Source organism: Pan troglodytes, chromosome 2, assembly GCF_028858775.2.
Source record: "Pan troglodytes isolate AG18354 chromosome 2, NHGRI_mPanTro3-v2.0_pri, whole genome shotgun sequence".
Classification (NCBI taxonomy): Eukaryota; Metazoa; Chordata; class Mammalia; order Primates; family Hominidae; genus Pan; species Pan troglodytes.
The window spans coordinates 178565505-178585437 of NC_086015.1; the positions used below are offsets into that span (position 1 = coordinate 178565505).

The following is a 19933-nucleotide window of genomic DNA, read 5'->3' on the forward strand; positions in this document are numbered from 1 at the left end:
CTCAGGTTCTCTGTTTAGCGTGTCGAGATTCCCTCATTGAGAAACCCTTTCTCTTCTCTATCACCACATACCTCATGTTGGGATTATTTAGCTGTATCTTTTCTTCTATACTAGAAGGCCACTAATGTACTTGCCACCCTTGATTGTGGGCTGGAATGGAGATTCCTTTCTAATTAGAATACATAAAAATTGTGGGATGTCACTTTCAATATTAGATTACAAAGAGACTATAGCTTCCTTCTGTGGGCCCTCCCTTGATCTCTCGCTGTCTCACTCTGAGAGAAGCCAGCTGCCATATTGCGAACTTCCCTTTGGAGAAGCTCATGTAGCAAGGAACTGAGAGAGGCCTCAAGCCAAACACCCAGTGGGGGAAGTAAGGCCCTCAGTCTGATAGTTTGTGAGAAACTGAACATTGACAGCAAACCATGAGTGAGCTTGGAAGTGAATAGTCTTGAATTAAGCCTTCAGAGGAGACCTCAGCTGAGGTAGAGGTTAAGTCATTGAATTCTTGACCTAAAGAAACTGTAAAATAATAAGAATTTATTATTAAGCTGCTGAGTTTGCAAATGAGGGTGGAGACTTGTTATATGGCAATAGATAACTAATGCACATACTAAGGCAGGATCTTTTTCTGAATCATTTCTTTATTCCCCAAATAACTGCATAATCCCATGCTTTACTGTGGATTACCTGGATTATACTAGATGCTCAATGAATATTTCTCAGATTACACTTTGAATAATATCGAAATCTGTTAAATGCTAACAATGTGTCAAGCATTGTTCTAAGTGTTTCACATATATTTATACTTTTAATCATCGCAACCTCCCTATGAGGTAGGTTCAGTCATTCTCTCCATTTTACTAATGAAGAAATTGAAGTTTGGAGATATTAAGAAATGTTCTCAAGATCACAGTTTCTAAGAAACAGGGTCCCATATTTGAACCCAAATAGTCTGGCTCCAAATGACATGATTTCAGCCTTCATGCTTTTCTGCTTCTCAGTGAATTGACGAATACTTGCTCAATGAAAGAATGAATCACCTAATCATTTATAACACTGAAACTTACATATTTAGTGCTTAAGTTGTGTCTTTTATTTTTCCTGGATGTGTAATGAACACTACTTAGAAACATTAAAGCTGTGGTCTACAAATTTTTTTTGTAAACACACTATTTGCTGACAAATATTTGGCTACACATGAAGAATCAGAAATAGGTAATTTTAAAATAAAGAAAAATCTGTCTAAATTCAGAAGACAAATCTTACATTCTAGTGAAATAAGAATGCTGGAAATATGAAATCATAGCTCTTCCTCCCTTTCCTCCTCTCTCTCCCTAAAGAACACCTATACCTTTCCAATAAAATACCTACTTTTAGATGTAATTCTTGAAAGCATGAAAATAAAATTTATTTCCCTCATGATTTTCTCAATTCTACTTGTCTAACATTGACTTTTTCTATCTGTAATGCAGCACAACCCAATAGGATTTCCCATTGTTTCTTTCCTAAAACCGTGCACCTGCACCATCGATTATGCCAGGAAGAGCTAGCACAACTTTGGAATGAAAACCAATAACATGCTATGAAAATAGAGACAAGACAGCTTAGAAGATTGATTCTGAATTACAGAGCTGCTTCCTGATCTGCAACCACCCAAATTCTTACAGCTTGACAGCTGGTTAGTGAGCACAGGACAAACCACAGGCTTGCCTCATGACTTAAATGAGGGCAATTTGCACAGTTTGTGGTGTAGTTATCACAGAAAAGACTACAAATCAAAATGTTTTGAACTAAGGCACTGGAATAGTTCTGTTTCCAAGTTTTTTCATCTTTAAAATGGGAATAAAGACATTTAAAATTGTAGAGTTGTTTCAGGAATAAAGTCAAATCATGTATTTGGAAGCTTTATTAATATAATAGTTAATATACAAATGCAAAGTATTACCCTAATTATTATGATTATCTTTGAAATCATATTTTTTAAAATTTTACTACTATGCAAATTTGTCTTTTTATAATTTTTTAGGTTATAATTTTCAGTTTATGAAGAATTATAAGAATAGTGCAAAAATGCATATCCTTTTCTTAGATTCAATCAGTTGTTAACATGCGGTGAATCTATTTTACTAGATCATTTTGTGCTCACCCTATGCACTCTCTCAGGCATACTTTCTCTCTGAATTATTTGAGAGTATATTATCTCAATAACCTGAGGATAAATTAGAGACATCAGTTTTTTATCCTAAATACTTCAGAGTGTATTTGCTAAGAGAAAAGCTGTTATTTACATAACCACAGTTAAATAATCAAAATCAGAAAACTTAATATTGATATAATGCTCTTGTCCAACACACTATCCATACCCAAACTTTGAAAATTGTCCTAAAAATGTCTTTGGTAGCTATGTCTTCAACCCAACCAGTCCCCCTTTTTGGAGATGAATTTAAGCCTTTTAAAAATGCTTTTAATCTTTCATGATCTTGACACCTTTTTAAGTACACAAGCTATTTTTTTCTGTAGAATTTCCCTCATTTGTCTCATATACACTGTACCTTAATTTATATATTTGCAGAAAAATGCATTAGGATAGAATTTCTAAGGCATTTTTGAAGAAGTCCAAGAAGCAGATAGCCAATATGCTCTTTGCTATTCCTGAGGAAAAAGAAAATCCTTTGGATTTCCAACAAATAAATTTTACTTTGGTTATCACTGAAAGCTGTTAATATTTTTTACAAAAGCAAAAACAGACCAAATGAAATCAATGATGGTTGAGAAGATGAAAAAAAAGCCAGTTAATGGGCACAAATATACAGTTAGATAGAAGGAGTAAGTTTTAATGCTTGGTAGCAGAGTTGGAGGACTATAGTTAACAATGTATTGTATATTTTAAAATAATTTGAAGGGGGGAATTCTGCTTTAGGCGATCATATTCTGGAGGTGATGGATAACTTAAATATCCTGACATGATAATTTTGCATTTTATTCCTGTAACAAAATATCACATATGCCTCATAAATATGTACAAATATCACGTGTCAATTTAAAAAACACTACCGATATTTTTTTTTTAAAAGATATATATCACCTTGAGATTCATTGAGTTTTACACAACATATTGAGAAACAGAAACTAGATTTAGACACAAATCTGTAAACTGACAGTTGTGTTTTTTATGTTTTTGATAACCTCCAGACATAGATTGTACTACAGTAGTCTCCCCTTATCTACAGGGGATATGCTCCAAGACCCCAAGTGGATGCCTGAAACCACAGATATTACTGAACCCCATTACAGTCAATCAGCACATGTTTCTGTTCATGCTAATGCCTTTTCCATATTTACTAAGCACTAATCATATACTGTGACAGTAACTTTCCAAGTCTGAGGTGCAACAGCAAAACTAGCACAATTTTTTTCCCTTCTCACAATTTGACAGACAATTCATTCTTACCTCCGATTTTAGCAATCTCAGCATGTGATTTTTTTTTTCTTTATTAAGTTGAGAACTTTCACCTTTTTATTTAAGAAAAACACTGCTTCTCTTTGGCATGTCACAATTGCCAACATCACTACTTTCGTGCTTTGGACCTATTACTAAGTAAAATAAGGATGATTTGAACACAAGCGTTGGGATACCAAGACAGTTGACCTGATGACTGAGATGGCTACTAAGTGACTAATGGGCAGGTCCATAATGCATACGGAATTATATGTATAATGCTGGACAGGGAGATCATTCACATCCCAGGCAGGACGGTGGGGGACAGTGCAAGATTTCATTACACTACTCATTACACTACTCAGAAGAGTGTACAATTAAAAACTTATGATTTGTTTATTTTTTGAAATTTTCATTTAATATTTTCAGATTGCAGTCGATCATGGGTAACTGAGTCTGAGGAAAACTAAACTATGGATAAGGGGAGCCCACTGTTATTCATCTTTTCTATCATGCCTTGAAGATTTATTCATTCCCCAAAAATGTCATACTCTTGAGAAGGGCAGCCAGTTTCTCAGTAGCTATCCATTAACAAATTGAAATAGACTAATGGAATGGCAAGGTGATGTGCTAAGTATGCATTCCTTTAGGAAATGCAAGATCCCAACAACAGCCCTGAATCTATAGGAAACTGACCCATCATTGTGAGTTAAAATTTCAAGATGACCACATGCCTGGAATGTTAATTCAGCAAAGATCAAGGCGAAACTTCATTTGCCATTTTCATGTAATCTTGTTAAGTATTAATTGCTGATTTCTGTATAATCTTTGCATACTCATGATAATAATGACAGCTATCCATCCCTGAAAAAGGTCACTGTTTTCAAATATAACTTGCTACAATAATAACAGCTGCCAGTCTCATGAGGAACTTTGCTGTATTATTTTGTATTTTATGAGCAATGAAGTGGCAGTATGAACCAATCCTTGACCTCTGACTTCAAGAAATATATGAACTGCTTCTCTTCTAGTTCCTTTGTTACTTTGCTTATTACCAAGCATTGGAACAAAGCAAGCATGGTTTTAATTTTCACCTGCCAAAACTGCTAAAATCAATCTTGCTGTATTCAATAAACAACTCACTGTGCATAGATGGGTAAATTTTATTAGTTGATGAATAGCAATGGAATCCTGCCATTAAATCATAAAATAAAACCCATATATGTGACAAATATCTTTCAGTCCATGACCGTCTTCCTAGGTAATCATATATAGTATGAAAGATGAATTTTCTTATGACCTTATGCGTACAGGACAAAATACAATGATCTTGTAAGTCATGAGCTTCACACAAAGTAGTTAATTCTGAGTAAAGTGTTAGAAAATACTCCCAAGACTAGGAGGCCATCTTTCAGTGCTGATTTGATGTATTAGTTAATCAAGGGCACTATCTCTCGTGGGTCATATATTCAGTCAACAAACTTTTATCAGATCCTATACTGTACAAGATGTGATTCAAGGCTCTCAAAAGATAAAGATGGATGAAGACATATTACTACCTTTAGGGGACTAGCGGTTTAATTAGGGAAGAAGCCATATGAGCAAATCATCAGCACAGAGTGATAAATGCAAATTATTATGAACGTGCTCTCTGAGAAGTAGAACGTAACCCTTATTTGGGAAGAGATAATATGAAGTTTCATTTTCTTTATAACTTTCTCCTCCTCCCCACTTGAGGTTAGAAACCCTTTCTCTATCCTTTCAGGTGAATATGTGTATGTTTCTACCGTGGTGTTTACCATATGATATTAAGGTTTGAGCTGTTGCTAACTGGATGACTGTGACAAGACAGACCTGTAAGTCAGTTTCTTCTTTTTTAAATGAGGACAATTCATTCATTCATTCATTATTGATCAAAAAAATCTTCTCTGCTACACACTTTTAAGTGTAATATATTTTTAATATTGCTTTACTCATAGGGCTAATATGGGGATTAAATGAGGTAAATCAGATAAAGCATTTAGCCCAGTATCTAGCACATGGTGAATTCTTAATAAATGCTGGCAACATATTTATTATTACGTTGCATGATTTCGGTTAATACTATATCTCTAGTGGTTTTTATCTTTTAACAGCATGTTCTAAATATGTGTTTAAAGTATTTGTATTTTTTCTCCATATCATGAAAATCTTGAAAATTTGAGGAGACTCAGATAAAGCTCAGGTAGATTAAGAGGTTTATTTATTTTCAGAGTTCAATAGTACACATATTTAACAATTTAACTTGTGACCAACTTTCTTTTCCACCAGAGCCTAGCCCACTGCCTGATACACAGTAAGAAATAGATACATATTTGTCATATTGATTTAACTTGACTTTATGAATTTCAGCCAGTTGTGTCTTTAGTTGGAAGGTCAGCATCTTCAACTAAGGAACAATTAAGCCATTCATTGAACAATTTCTGTTTCTCCTGATAAATGCTTCTCCCTCTGTCACCTGCAAGAATAGCTTCTTCTGAGAAGGAAGAAAAACCATGAAAGTTGGTGCTTTCAAAAAACTGGATGAATGGAGTTCACCTTTTTACCCTCCAATAGGGAGTTAGGGCAGACTTTCATTTTGGAAGTTAACATTTTGAGCTATATGTAATCAAAAAAAGAACACCTGAGCTAATATTTTATAGTAAATTCTTTTATTTTAAAGATATTGGTTTAATTTATTCACTTTCTATATACCAAATTTTACCTCATAATGCCATTTGTAGGACTTTAATTTAGCAAGCATTTCAGAGTTTGATTTCTTTAATTCAATCGCTTTCTATGTACAAAATTTTACCTCATAATGCCATTTGTAGAACTTTAATTTAGCAAGCATTTCAGAGTCTGATTTCTTATTCTTAGTGGATTTATATAACATAGGTATTGCAATCTTGCTACAAAATGCCAAGATTTTTAATATGATCAATATTTGATAAGTAATGTTGAATACATTTGTTATTGAGAGGTACATCACTAATATTTTATTAACTTCTTTTCTTCTGGATAATACATCCACAGTGTGAATTTCCACTGGGACCTACAGTTATTAGATCAAGTAGATTGAAGCACACATAACCAAATGGATTTTTTTTTCCTTGCATTAAGTCCCAAAGCAACTGTCATCATGCACTAGAGAAGCCAGAAATCTAGGTCTTTGGTTATACTTACTGACATGGTTTGGCTGTGTCCCCAACCAAATCTCATCTTGAATTGTAGTTCCCATAAACCCACGTGTTGTGGGAGGGACATGGTGGGAGGTAATTCAATCATGGGGATGGTTATGTCCATGCTGTTCTTGTCACTGAGTGAGTTCTCACAAGATCTAATGGTTTTATAAGGAGCTTCCCCCACCACCTTCACTCTGTGCTTCTCCTTGCTGCTTCCATGTGAAGAAGGACATGTTTGCTTCCCCTTCTGCCATTATTATAAGTTTCCTGAGGCCTCCCCAACCCTGCAGAACTGTGAGTCAATTAAACCTCTTTTCTTTATAAATTACCCAGTCTTGGATGTCTTTTTTAGCAGTGTGAGGACAGACTAATACACTTGCTTACTGAATTTGAGACCTATTTTACATTTAAAAATATATATTATAGTGCCTTGATACTTAGTGGCATTTTCATATTATGGAGTCATTAACAGTGTGATTGCCGTTCCATGGAAACAACAACAACAACAACAACAACAACACCTATTTGTCTATATTGCCCACTTGAGAATTTAGTTTCAACCTCCTGTTAATGAGATGCTTTTATTGCCACAATTTTTTTAGTTGTTATTATTTTACACATTTTTTTAAAAATATGCTTCACAAATTTGCATGTCATCCTTTCACAGAGGCCATGCTAATCTTCTCTGTATCATTCCAATTATAGTACATGTGCTACCAAAGCAAGCAATTCCCACCATTTCTAAACAGTTCTAAATTTTTTTTTTGAGGTATGCAAGGGAGTGAAGTGGGGCACAGGTATAACAGAGGGATTTGCCCACAATCCATAGCCAAACATAGAGGGCACAATAAGGTCACAGCTTCGTGGGGTGAATGTTTATTTCTGAGCCCACTGAATTCCCCTAGGGACAGGAAGGCTGAGCAGCAGTGACATCCAGTTATAATTCTGTTATCTTGTTGAAAGCAGGTTCAGTGAGCTGGACAAGTCCCTTCTTATTCTCTAACAGCAACATTAAAACATGAAGCAAGTGTGATTTCTGGATAGAAAGATTCTCCTGAGAATTCTGTGGGTACACCATGTTTTATTTGTTGTAATATATGCACTTCAAGTTTCTGGGTCAAATGCACACATATCTTCATGTGGCTTATGTAAGTATCTTGGAAAACAGTTTACAACTTACTGTTTACAGTTTCATAGCCCTCGAGAGAAGTGATGCATTAATTTTCTGGTGAAGATTAGGGGCCTTTTTGCTTTATAGGGGAATTGGGCTAAGAGTTTCCCTAACCACCCAGGTTGTAATCCCTGCCATGTTATTAACACAGTAAAGCCAGTTTATTGTTTTAGTCTTATCTCTTCATTTACAAAATTGAAGTGTTGAATTGGATATTCTTTAAGGTATTGTGCCCCCAAAACAAACAAACAAACAAAACTAATGAACAAACAAAACTATTACTTTTCTTGTTAAATATTTCAGTGAGAAAGTTTTTGTTCAGTTGGAGTGAAGGGAAGTGTGTAACCCATCATGCTTGTTTAGCAGGGACATTGACAAAGCCAAGGATGATTTTTTTGTGCATGCAAGTTAGATTTCCTGGTGAAAGAACAAGAGAAAGACACTAATTAATTAGAGACACAGAAGGAAGTAAAAAGACAGCCCCAGACTTGACCCTCAGCAGGATTTGAAGCTGACATCCAGGAAACTTTCATTCTTAATTAGTGATGCTTCTGTTACTTTTGTTTTTGTTTTGTTTTTTTTTTCCATCCTTTGCAAGCACGTATTGCCCCGGTCCTTTAAAATCTTCTAATTCCCCTCCTCTGCTAATCTGTATCCACATGATGAAAACACTGTATGGTTCTCATTGTATTGTTTTCAAACTCTGTTACGTGCTTTAGGGCTAAGTTACTCTTAGAGAGACCACTAAAAACAACTATAAGGAAGTTTTTGCAGAAATTTTTCTTAGGATATCTTTTCAGAAAAGGAACTGCTGAGTTGAACTACTGTAAATGACACTTAAAGGTATTGATAAATATTGTCAAACTAGCCTCCAGGAAGATTATACCCCTGGAGGAGAGTGCCTGTTTCCTGGAATTACATCGTTGTTTTATTTTAAACATTTCCACATGGGTTTCATTTTAATTTACATTTCTTTGATGACTAGCAAATAGAACATTTAAGTTTATTAGTCATTTTATTTATTGTTGTATGAATACACTATTTATCTTACAGGATAGGGGTCCCGATCCAGACCCCAAGAGAGGGTTCTTGGATCTTGCGCAAGAAAGAATTAAGGGTGAGTCAACAGTGCAAAGCAAAAGCAAGTTTATTAAGAAAGTAAAATGATGAAAGAACAGCTACTCCATAAACAGAGTACAGCATTCTCGACAGTAAGAGGAATGTGTCCACCCTAGGTACAATTTTTTTAACCTAGTTAAAAAAATAAAAAATAAAAAAAATAGAATACTTTTTTTTTAACCTAGGTACTTTATTTTACCTAAGTTAAAAAGAAAAAGATCATGAGGAGATGTGCTCTGCTACAAGGGTTTGTGATAAAGGATTAATTTTCTTAATTACTATATTTTGCAAGAATTAATATTACTGACTTTAAAGCAAAATTAGGAATGCCTTTGTTCTCAAGTTATTGGGATATCAGGACACTCCCAAGTCTGGGTCTGTTTAGTAAACATCATCCATCTGTTCCCTTAACCTGAAGCATGTAGAGGCTAGGAATACCTAACTTTCTGGGAATGCAGCCCAGCAAGTCCCAGCCTCATTTGTGCCAGTTTATTAGGAAAATAAAGGAATAAAAGAGTAGCTACTCCATAGACAGATCAGCCCTGTGGGCTGCTGGTTGACCATTTTTATGGTTATTTCTTGATGATATGCTAAACAAGGGGTGGATTATTCATGCCTCCCTTTTTAGACCATAAAGTGTAACTTCCTGATGTTGCCATGGCATTTGTAAACTGTCATGGTGCTGGCGGGAGCGTAGCAGTGAGGATGACCAGAGATCACTCTCATCACCATCTTGGTTTTGGTGGGTTTTGGCCGGCTTCTTTACTGCAACCTGTTTTGTCAGCAAGGTCTTTATGACCTGTATCTTTTGCCGACCTCCTCTCTCACCCTGTGACTTAGAATGTTTTAGGAATTCTAAGTCTGGGAATGCAGCCCAGTAGGTCTTAGCCTTATTTTACCTGGCTCCTGTTGAAGATGCAGTTGCTCCAGTTCAAACACCTCTGACGTTTATGTCTTGCCCACTTTCCTTTTGGTGTATCTGTTCATTTTCCTATTTAATCCAACTCTTTATGGTAATGCTATAGCATAGATTCCAACATTTTATGTAATGAATCTCTAAAGTGAAGATATTAATTGATATGTTCCAGACATCAAACATGTTGAGAGCAAAGTTGATTTTTATTTGAAAGATAAGAGGTATGATTATTTTTGTAGTTTTGAACAAATGAAATATACCCTTATTCTCTATATGAAAAGGGACTGAACTGAGCAGTCAATAAATATCTGAAAGAGGGATACAGATGTGAATTCAGAAAAGAGAAAAAAAATCAATCTGCGTTATTTCCACAATATTCTTGGGCTATATTTCATGCTAGGATAATTTGCCCTGTTTCTCCTAAGTCACAGAGACAATGATTTTTAAGGTATTACTGTCAGTCTTTCCCAGGTAACAAGCACAAGATCAAGGGCTTCATCAGTACTGGCCTTGTGATCTCTTTTATGTTGCAGAAACTCCTGTGTAAAGCTCACAGGAAAAGTGAACACATTTAGCTTCCTCTAGAACCAGGACCATGTTTGTCTGTGTCCTTCTTTGAGGCCATTTCTTAATCTCTACTGAAAAGTGAAAGATAAATGGGAATAAAATAAGCTACATATTACAAGATCAGTAAGAAGAGACAAAACAATAAAAATAAGCACCTACATTGAAAGCATTGAGTCAAGCAAAATGAACTACAACAAAGGATTAAGGTGGGTTTGTCAGCTGGATTATTTATAACCCAAAACAATAAAACAAACCTAGGATATAAAGCTTAAGGTTCAATTCTTAAAATATGTTTAAAGAAAGGGTTGCAGAGTATATATTTTATGTTGTACAATCAACCTTATGGTCTGGGTCAGTTAATAATGCCACTCTTCCCTACTGTAACTATCATAAATGACATTCATCAATCCAGCATTATTTTCAACTGGGCCTAGAAAAAGCCTTAGAGTGTCTCCCAACAGAACTCTCCAAGCAGCTATTATCAATCAAGAAGTTGGTATTTGAATTAGCACGTATTACCATTTCAATGCTTGACCCATCTGCTAAAGGTATGTACAGTTTTATTAATTTAAAGATAGACAAGCCAATCAGCCTTTATGCAGCAAGTTAATTCTTTCTCTAAAGTTAGCGGCTTTCTAGCAAAGGCTTCTTTCTCAGCTCTTGAATCTTCTTTAAGCCAGAGCTTTCCAACTGGAATACACACCAGTAGGTCAAAACAGGTACAGGTACATAGAAGTTATTGATTCCTCAACCTTGAGAAGGCCAGGTGGGGTTGAAGATACCAGAAATCCTGGGCTGTTATTTACAGCCATTAACAGCCACATCTGTGTACTCCAGTGTGCAAATATTATTGTTTTCTATACATATTATGAAAAAGATGGAAAGTTTTGCTTTGAATTATGGAACAATCCTGCCCTAGTCAGAGACATTTACTAGTACATGGGTGGTTTCTTTTAACTCTTACTCAAAATGTTAGAATTTTTCAAAATCATCACAATTAAAAAAAGTCAAAGGATTTATATTTTGAATGGAATGTGTGTATATTTATGTACATACAATCAAGTGTCACTTAAAGGCAGGGATATGTTCTGAGGTAATCCTTAGGTAATTTAGTCATTGTGTACCTATCAGAGAGTGTACTTACACAAACCCAGATTATATAGCCTAACACACACCAGGGCTATAGGTATAGCCTATTGCTCCTAGGCTACAAACCTGTACCTGTAAGACATGTTACTGTACTGAACATTATAGGAAATTGTAACGCAGTGGGAAGTATTTGTGTGTCTAAACAGCTGAACACAGAAAATGTGCACTATGAGACCACCATCATATATGTGGTCTGCCATTGACCAAAACATTTTTATGCAGTGCATGACTGTATTTATTATATGTATGCCTATTTTTCAGTCTGAGACACAACTGATTTTACCTGGAGTGAAATACATCGCTATTTCTCGGTGAAGCTCCTTCCATTTAAGCATAAAAGTCCAGTAGACGATCATGAGTATTTAAGGAGCATTATTTGATAATGTAGGTTATTTTGGTGGCAGGAGATGTTAAAGCCTAGTTGAGATTAACTTCATGGAGTGACTTCCTAAGGCACTTATATCTTCTCTTTCTCATTCAAATCTATCTAACTTTCATCTCTCTAGACACTTATAATCATGGTACTAGATTGATATGAATTAATAGGTTGATGGAAAATATTTCTTAATAAATTTAAATTTTTCAGGTACAATTAATCTTTAATGACCAGGTATGTGTATTATGGGGCACTGAATGGGAACCAGTTTGAAAACATAAAACAAATTGTAATTTACACATTCAATACAAACAAAACTATAAAGTCAATAAAAAGCAAATTGACAGTTAATTTAATGTGACAGATGATTACTTTTAATAGAAAGCAATCACATTTAACATCACAAATATGAGCTGATTACTCCAAAGCAATTCTTTGGGCCAAGCAGACTGATGCTTCTTCTTGCCTCATAACGGGGTCTCCTTCAATCCTTTCTAAAATTGCTTTTAGAGTGATCATTGCAAATGATTCAGTTCTTTCAATGGCTCCCTACTGCTTACTATAATACACAAATATAAGTTAGTGAATAGAGTCCTTTTTATCTGAGTCTTGCTTACCTCCAGCCTCATCTATTTTAATATAATCTATAATTATATAAACAGGTGTATATAATTTTTCCAGCTATACTATACTAAGTATTTGTAGTCTCCATAGATGTCATCCTGTTTCTCTCTTCAGAGCCTTTCCAACGTGTCATCCCCACTATCTATGAAGTTTATACCAGCTAATGGTCATTCCTTCAGAACTGGATTTTAGTATCTTCTGGGAAACCCTTTGTAATACACTCCCTCTCCTCCTCCAGCTCTGAATAAATTGGCTCCCTCTCTGTGCCCACCACAACAGCCTATGCATTCCTTCTTTGACCAGACTTAGCACTATGCTGTAAATGATCGGTTGATTCTACTTGTCTGTGAGCTCTCCGAGAGAAGGGCGAGGTCATATTCACACCTCTTGAATTTTTAAATTCTATTTTGACACTTTTAAATTCTTCATAAATATTTTTGAAATGAACAAAACGAATGAACTCACGCTTCTGGAGTTACCGCGCGTGCCAGTTTCTGATTTGAGCTTTATTTTTTGTTTGTTTTATTTTGTTTGGGGATGTGTGTGTGTCCTCAGAATGCTGAATGTGAGAAGGATAAGCAAAGGTTTGGTGTGAGTTACTTCCCTCAGAGGGCTTCCTGTGAGATATTTTTCACCTTCCTTTTCTTTTTTGCTTTGTTTTCACTCTTATTTTTGTGTCTATTCCCCAGCTCTCCCTCCTGTCTGAACTTTATTAGACCTTTCACAATTTCAGAGTCTTTTTTTATTTTTTGAAGCTGTGCAGTAGAGGTATACAGAAGTGAATTTTCCCTTGGAAGTAGATTAACCATTTGTTTTGTAGATGTCTAAGAGATGCTTTTATTTGGTTGCTACAAAATGTCAGATCAATATGGTGTGGGTATTCATTTAGTCCTTTGAATGGGTACCAGGTGGATATGCCAACATAAAGCCAAATAACAGCATTAAAGCCTTGGTACTAAAATAGATAGCTCAGTAAAGGAATGTCGTATAATTTTTTTCTGTTTTCCGCCCACTTTATTTTACTAGTCAATAGGCATTGTCTAAAATTCCAGAGTCATTCATATAGTTAAAAGGAAAATAATGACAAATTTGAGTTATTTTGACAATAATAAAGTAAGAAATGTCTACTCAAATCACAAACTTTGATAGATATATTTATTTTTGCCTTATCTTTCATTAAGTTTGGTAGAGAAGAATAATTTTTAAGGAACTCATTAGACATCATTGACATTACTTAAGAAACATTGGCTGCCGCAAAGATTTGGTTGTGCAGAATTTCTAAACTCGCACAGCATTAGAACTGAATCAGCATTAGATGCCACATCCTATGAGTTCATTAATATATAAACTTCATGTATTTGTTTATAAAACAAATATTTATAAAGTGTTAAACATGTTCACAGCTTTCTTCCAGGTCTTGGGAATAGTAGTATGAGAAAAGAGCCTATAGTTTTACAAAATACAGGCTCTCTCCAGCTTGTTTGTATGCATTTTATTATACATACTCAAAATATTTGGGGGACATAGATGGCATATATTAAAACATCTTGGTTTAGTTTCTGAGCCCCAAGCTGAATTATATAAAGCCACAGTTTCTCACAGTTATCTATGATCCACTTTCTGGCAATATCTGAAGTAACACAATGTAGTGGAAACAGCAAGTACTTGCTTTGGAGCCAGAATGCCTGGATTCTGATCCTCATCAGTTCTGCCAGAAACTCATTGTGCAATCCTAGATAAATAGCATGACCTCCCAGGTCTTCAGGAAATAACATTAGATTTTCTCTAAATGTGCTTCTACCTATGATTTTCTGCCTACAGAATATAATAATTTGCTAATGAAAGTGCCCTATAATCACCAAATAACTGTTATCCATCTGTATTCCTGAACGTCAAATAGCCACAACTTCTGAAGGAAGATCAGTTGCAAAAGCCGTGTGAGTCTAAGTGTCCTCCAAACAAGAGCATACATATCCAAAGCAATGCAATGTAGAGAGTCAGAGAAGGTATATGTTGACTGAAGTTACACATGATCTACTAGTAACTGTACCTGTAACACAATAACTAGATTTAAATTCTTACTAAGTCGCATGAAACCTTTAATATGGAAATACTAGCAGTAGCTATGACACATAGAAAAATGTAAAGTCCTTTTTCCCTGCTTTTGTAAACTGCTGAGAATATCTATGGTTACAGTTCTAAATGGAATTTCATTAAAGCTGCATCTGAACCATGTACAAGTTGAGCTCATATATCAAGGACCATCAGCACTTTACTACTATCCATGTGGTGGGATAAATTACTTTGGCAACACACATTTCTGGGAACATTATATTTACTGAGGCTAGCAATTCATCACTTGCAGTTGTATTTGAATGAAATATGTTTCCAGGAAAATATTTTAATTTTATTATCTTTTTTATAATTTCACTAGGCAAATTAGATGACTTGAAATAGAAATGGATTTTCACAAAAACTTATTACTTAATAGTACAATCTGTACAATCACCTAAATCCAACTTTATCCTGTGGGGCTTAATTCATTGTAACTCATGAATATATAGATTTTGATTCATTTTAAGCTGCACATGTCTATATTAACAATAGAAGTAGTGTTCTTCAAGATTTAAAATGCAACTTTAAACATCTTTTAAACATAAAGTTAATTAGAAGATTTTGCTTTGATAATTACCTGCATTTAATTTATAATTTTATCTCTGTAAGTTATTTTTATAAGACCCTCTTATCATTCAACATAATAAATAATGATCGTGGCAGTGTTCAAGTAGATACATGAAAGTGCCATGTATACTTTAGTAAGCTCATTTTGAGGAGGATATGTAAGAATAATTTAACTCTTTTGAACATTAGTAAATATGCACAAAGTTTTAATGTTACTGAGATGAACTTAAGGTTTATATATGATAATTTTTTTTTAAATATGAAACTTTTCCATAAATTATTGTTATTTAAAAACTTTGCAGAGTTTCTTTTGATAATTTCTTATGCATAATTAAATGTCTTGATATTTTCTTTCTAATATATTTTCTTTCAATATATTTGGCACACATTAAAATTTGTCAATCCTGGTGACTTAATAATTTCTTTACACACATTTTGCTGGAGAAATAACAATGAACAATGAATGAAAAGAACTTTTCTTGAACACCTTCTATGTTCCTGGCTGTCAGGCCTTGTGTTTCATTGTTTGTGAGCATTGTCTCATTTAATCTGCCAATAATCCTACGAGGTTAAGTACTATGCTGTAATTAACTTCGTTTTAATATTTTCTTAGTGATTTTCAACATGAATACTGTGGTAAAAATTATTTCATTTTTTATTCTTGATTCTAGAGATTACTTGCATATTTCTTTTTTTATTCACATTTATTTATGTATTGAGCACCGGCTAAGGTCCAGGCAGTGCTAGAAGTGCGGGGAACATAGTAATTGCTGATGATTTGGTAATGAATAGGACAGACAAGGTGCTTACCCTCATGGAGTTTATAGCCGGTGTTGCAGTACAGATACTAACACTTAAACAAATAATATCATAATTTCCGGTCATGATTACTACTAGGAAGAAAGTAAACCAAGGTAATAGCTGCAAAATGACAATGGAGTGAATGAGAAAGACGGTGATGTGAAATTAGGTCAGAGAGTTGGGCAGGAAGAAAATTATTCAGCAATTTGTAATTTTTAGCTTTAAACTTTGGATTTAACTTGTTAAAGACAATTATCCAAACTTGGGTTTAAATACAGCTACGTAACCATTGGGTAGAGTATCCTTATTTGAGTACTGTCACTCCTGACTAAGACACAACATTTTTAGAACTCTGTGAAGTTAGAGATTAATTTAGGGGAAACTGATAATGTGAAATGAATTTTCCTTCTATCCATTAAAAAGGTGGGACTGCCTAAGTGGCTGCTTAAATAACTTTAGTCTTGCAGTAGGTTTGAATAAGGTAAAATTTCTCATTACTGTTTATTTCAGCAAAGTATATCAGTGTTAATATCATTATTATAAATATGTGTTTATTACCCTTTTTGAAAATGATATGGTTACATAAAGATATAATACTGGTTACATAATACTACTTATTACATAAATGGTGGGACTGTACTCCATTTTCTATCCTGTATATATACCATCAAACCTTTCCTTGTGTTGGCTCCTTTGTCTTTAATTTTTGAAGTTTATTTCCTATTGCCTTTTGAGACTATTTTCCACTTGTTATCCCATCCACTTCCTTCACATTTTGTGCATTTTTTTTCATTCTTTTGTTATGGCTTCCTGGTTCAGTTTTATTCAAATAAAAATCATAGATTTTTGCATTTTATTAAAAGTGTCTGCCGGGCGCTGTGGCTCACGCCTGTAATCCCAGCACTTTGGGAGGCTGAGGTGGGCGGATCATCAGAGATCAGGAGTTCAAGACCAGCCTGGCTAACATGGTGAAACCCCGTCTCTACTAAAAATAGAAAAAAATTAGCCAGGTGTAGTGGCATGCACCTGTAATCCCAACTACTTGTGAGGCTGAGGCAGGAGAATCGCTTGAACCCAGGAGGCAGAGGTTGCAGTGAGCCAAGATCACACCACTGCACTCCAACCTGGGAGACAGAACAAGACTCCATTTGAAAAAAAAAAATAATAATAAAAGTTTCAACTAGTTATCTGAAATTTTCTTCTGATTTCCATGATAAATCATTTTTTCTCTAATTTGCTTATTCTGAAACAAAGCTATATTATATGGTTGATAGGTGGTTGATGCCCAGTTGACATTCACATTCTTAGCACGTATCAGACATTCATAGAATGTGGCTGGGTTCATTTTAAAGAAGAATCTGCTTATATTCCATGTACTTAGTTTTAACATAATCTGATCTCAGGGAAAGCAAAGCACTCTATATGTTTTATATATACTTCTACATTACAAACCTCAATATGTATTACCTTCATGATGTTTCCCTACTACTACCCAGGGAAAAATACATTTCTATAATGCAATGTGATTTACCCTTCCTTTCATTCACTCATTTTCTAGGAAATATTTTCTGCAAATAAATATAGAAAAAGAGATACTTAGCACTAGAGGGAGAAAGTGAGAAAGGCACTCCACTGGCTTCGGACTGCAGTAGTCAGAGACATGCAATTGAGGAATGGTTTCTGGATGCTATCGATTATATTTCTAAATCAGGATGCATGAAACTGGGTAAATCGGTTTGTTTTATTTTCTGCCAATAAGCTATAGTGAACCTCTAATTGATTTCACGATTAAGTTCCATCAGTCTTATCGTTACAGCTTAGTAACAGGTTGTCTAACCTAGTTTTTAGTACTCTAATGGGAATCTTAAAAAGGTATATTAGAAACTTCTTATTATAAGATGATATTTTTGTAATGGTCTGCCAATAGTTTTAATTTACTTGGTGGTGATTTGGTCATTGAACATTATTTTAATAAAATCTAATTTGTAACTTTTTCTCACAAAGACAAATACTTTATGATTTCATTATGGAATCTTAAAAAGTCGATCTCATAGAAACAGAGTAAGAAGTGGTTAACAGAAACAGGGGAAAGGGGAAGGAATGAGAAGAGGGAACATGTTGATCAAAGAGAACAAAATTTTATTTATAGGAGAAAACTCAGTTTTGGTGATCTATTGCTCTGCATGATGACTGCAGTTAATAGCAATGCATTGTATATTTCAAAATTGATAAAAGAGTAGATTTTTAATGTTCTCACTGGACAAAAAAAGTTAGTGAGGTGATGAATATGTTAATTAGCTTGATTTAATTCTTCTACAATGCACAACAAAAATCAAAACATTATTTTGTATCCCATAAATATATACAATTATTATGAGTGAATTAAAAAGAAATTTAAAAATTTAAACATATATAAAAACTAACAAATATTTAATATCTCATAACGAGGATAGCATTCTTACTGCTTTGGAATGACCGTTTTCTTTGACACTTGCCTTTGAAATAATAAAGAATCCAGTTTACACTTGGAGCACCTGATAAAATTTCAAAAGAATAAAGAAACTGAGATTGTATATGATGTTTCAGAATGAATACTGCGATGATGTGTTTTGAATAATCATAAAGACTGTGTTATGGTAAAATAGATTGGTCTTGTTTATTCTGAGGGGCATAAACATGTTATCATCTCTTTAATGACCTTGTATTGTCATTATCAAAATCCTAAAATGTGCTTCTATTCTTTTTTTTTCTCTTATTTGAATGAATTACTGTTAAAGGACATTTTGTATTGGCAGTAAACAATCACATGATGGAATAGGTAGTCAAATAGATGAAAAAGTTGAGAAAATTGAAGTGAATGGATTGCTGAGTTTTTAATAGAATCTTAGTAGACTTATTCATAAACTATGACTAAGCCTCATTCATTTTCTTGGGTTTTATTTAGTTTTTTACACTATACCCACATGTCTTTGTCCAACTCAACTTAATTTTCCATCTAGTTTATATTACATTTCCTACTTTAAAATGTATATAGCCACTATTCTATTTTCTTAAATGACTTTTTTACACATGGAGATTTTTCTTTTCCACATGAACTCTAGATGTTTCCTTTTCTATGTATTCTGAATATCAACCTTATATGTTTTATTTTAAAAACATAATCTTATTAAACCATAAACTCTATAGTTGTGGGCATGGAGAAATTTCTAAAAGTCATTAGAGATTCTCTTTTTTACTTGTTACTTTAAAAAAAAGAAAGAAAATAAATATGTTAATTGAGCTAAGTGCCTACCTGCTTCTTGCAAAAGTTGTCCAGGATGTCATTGATTTGTGACTGTATTCCATTTTTACTTCTAAAAATATGTAGTCATCATTTTGAGTAATATTTATCAATAACTTATGATGAGTGAATCTTACCCATATTGTTGACTCACCTTGCCTGTGAAAATTCTATATGTATGTTAAATTTAAATTCAGGTAGACCTTATTATAAATTACTTGAAATAATATATATAAGTATAAGATTACAAGAAATCTAGGTGTAATTTATGTTATTTAAACAAACAGAAGGAAAACATTTTTTTTTCCAATCTCCCTCCCAAGAACTTACCAAATTATTTTAGATGACTTGCAAATTCATTAATTTAGGTAGTTCAACATTTTTCAGTTATTAAAAAAAGTAGATATGTATAACATGTTAACTATTTTACTTTCAGAGCAATTTTTTCTTGTTTTAGACATATTTAATGATGTATAAACTTAGAGAAAGAACACTGACATAATTAGATTATGCATTTGTTAATATAACCTTTATGAGGAAAGTGCAAAATATTAGAGTAAAATCACAAAGTCCAAAGTTTTAAAAGTAAAATTCATCATTCAA

General features: G+C 33.9%; 1 protein-coding gene and 1 pseudogene across 9 annotated transcripts in view; one reads left to right on the forward strand and one right to left on the reverse strand.

Moving 5' to 3' along the window:
• Positions 1-19933, forward strand: part of NAALADL2 (N-acetylated alpha-linked acidic dipeptidase like 2) — a 1368615-nt gene that overhangs the window by 953497 nt on the left and 395185 nt on the right. The gene's annotated exons all lie outside the window — the stretch shown is intronic.
• On the reverse strand, positions 7273-7370 carry LOC112208735 (U6 spliceosomal RNA; annotated as a pseudogene).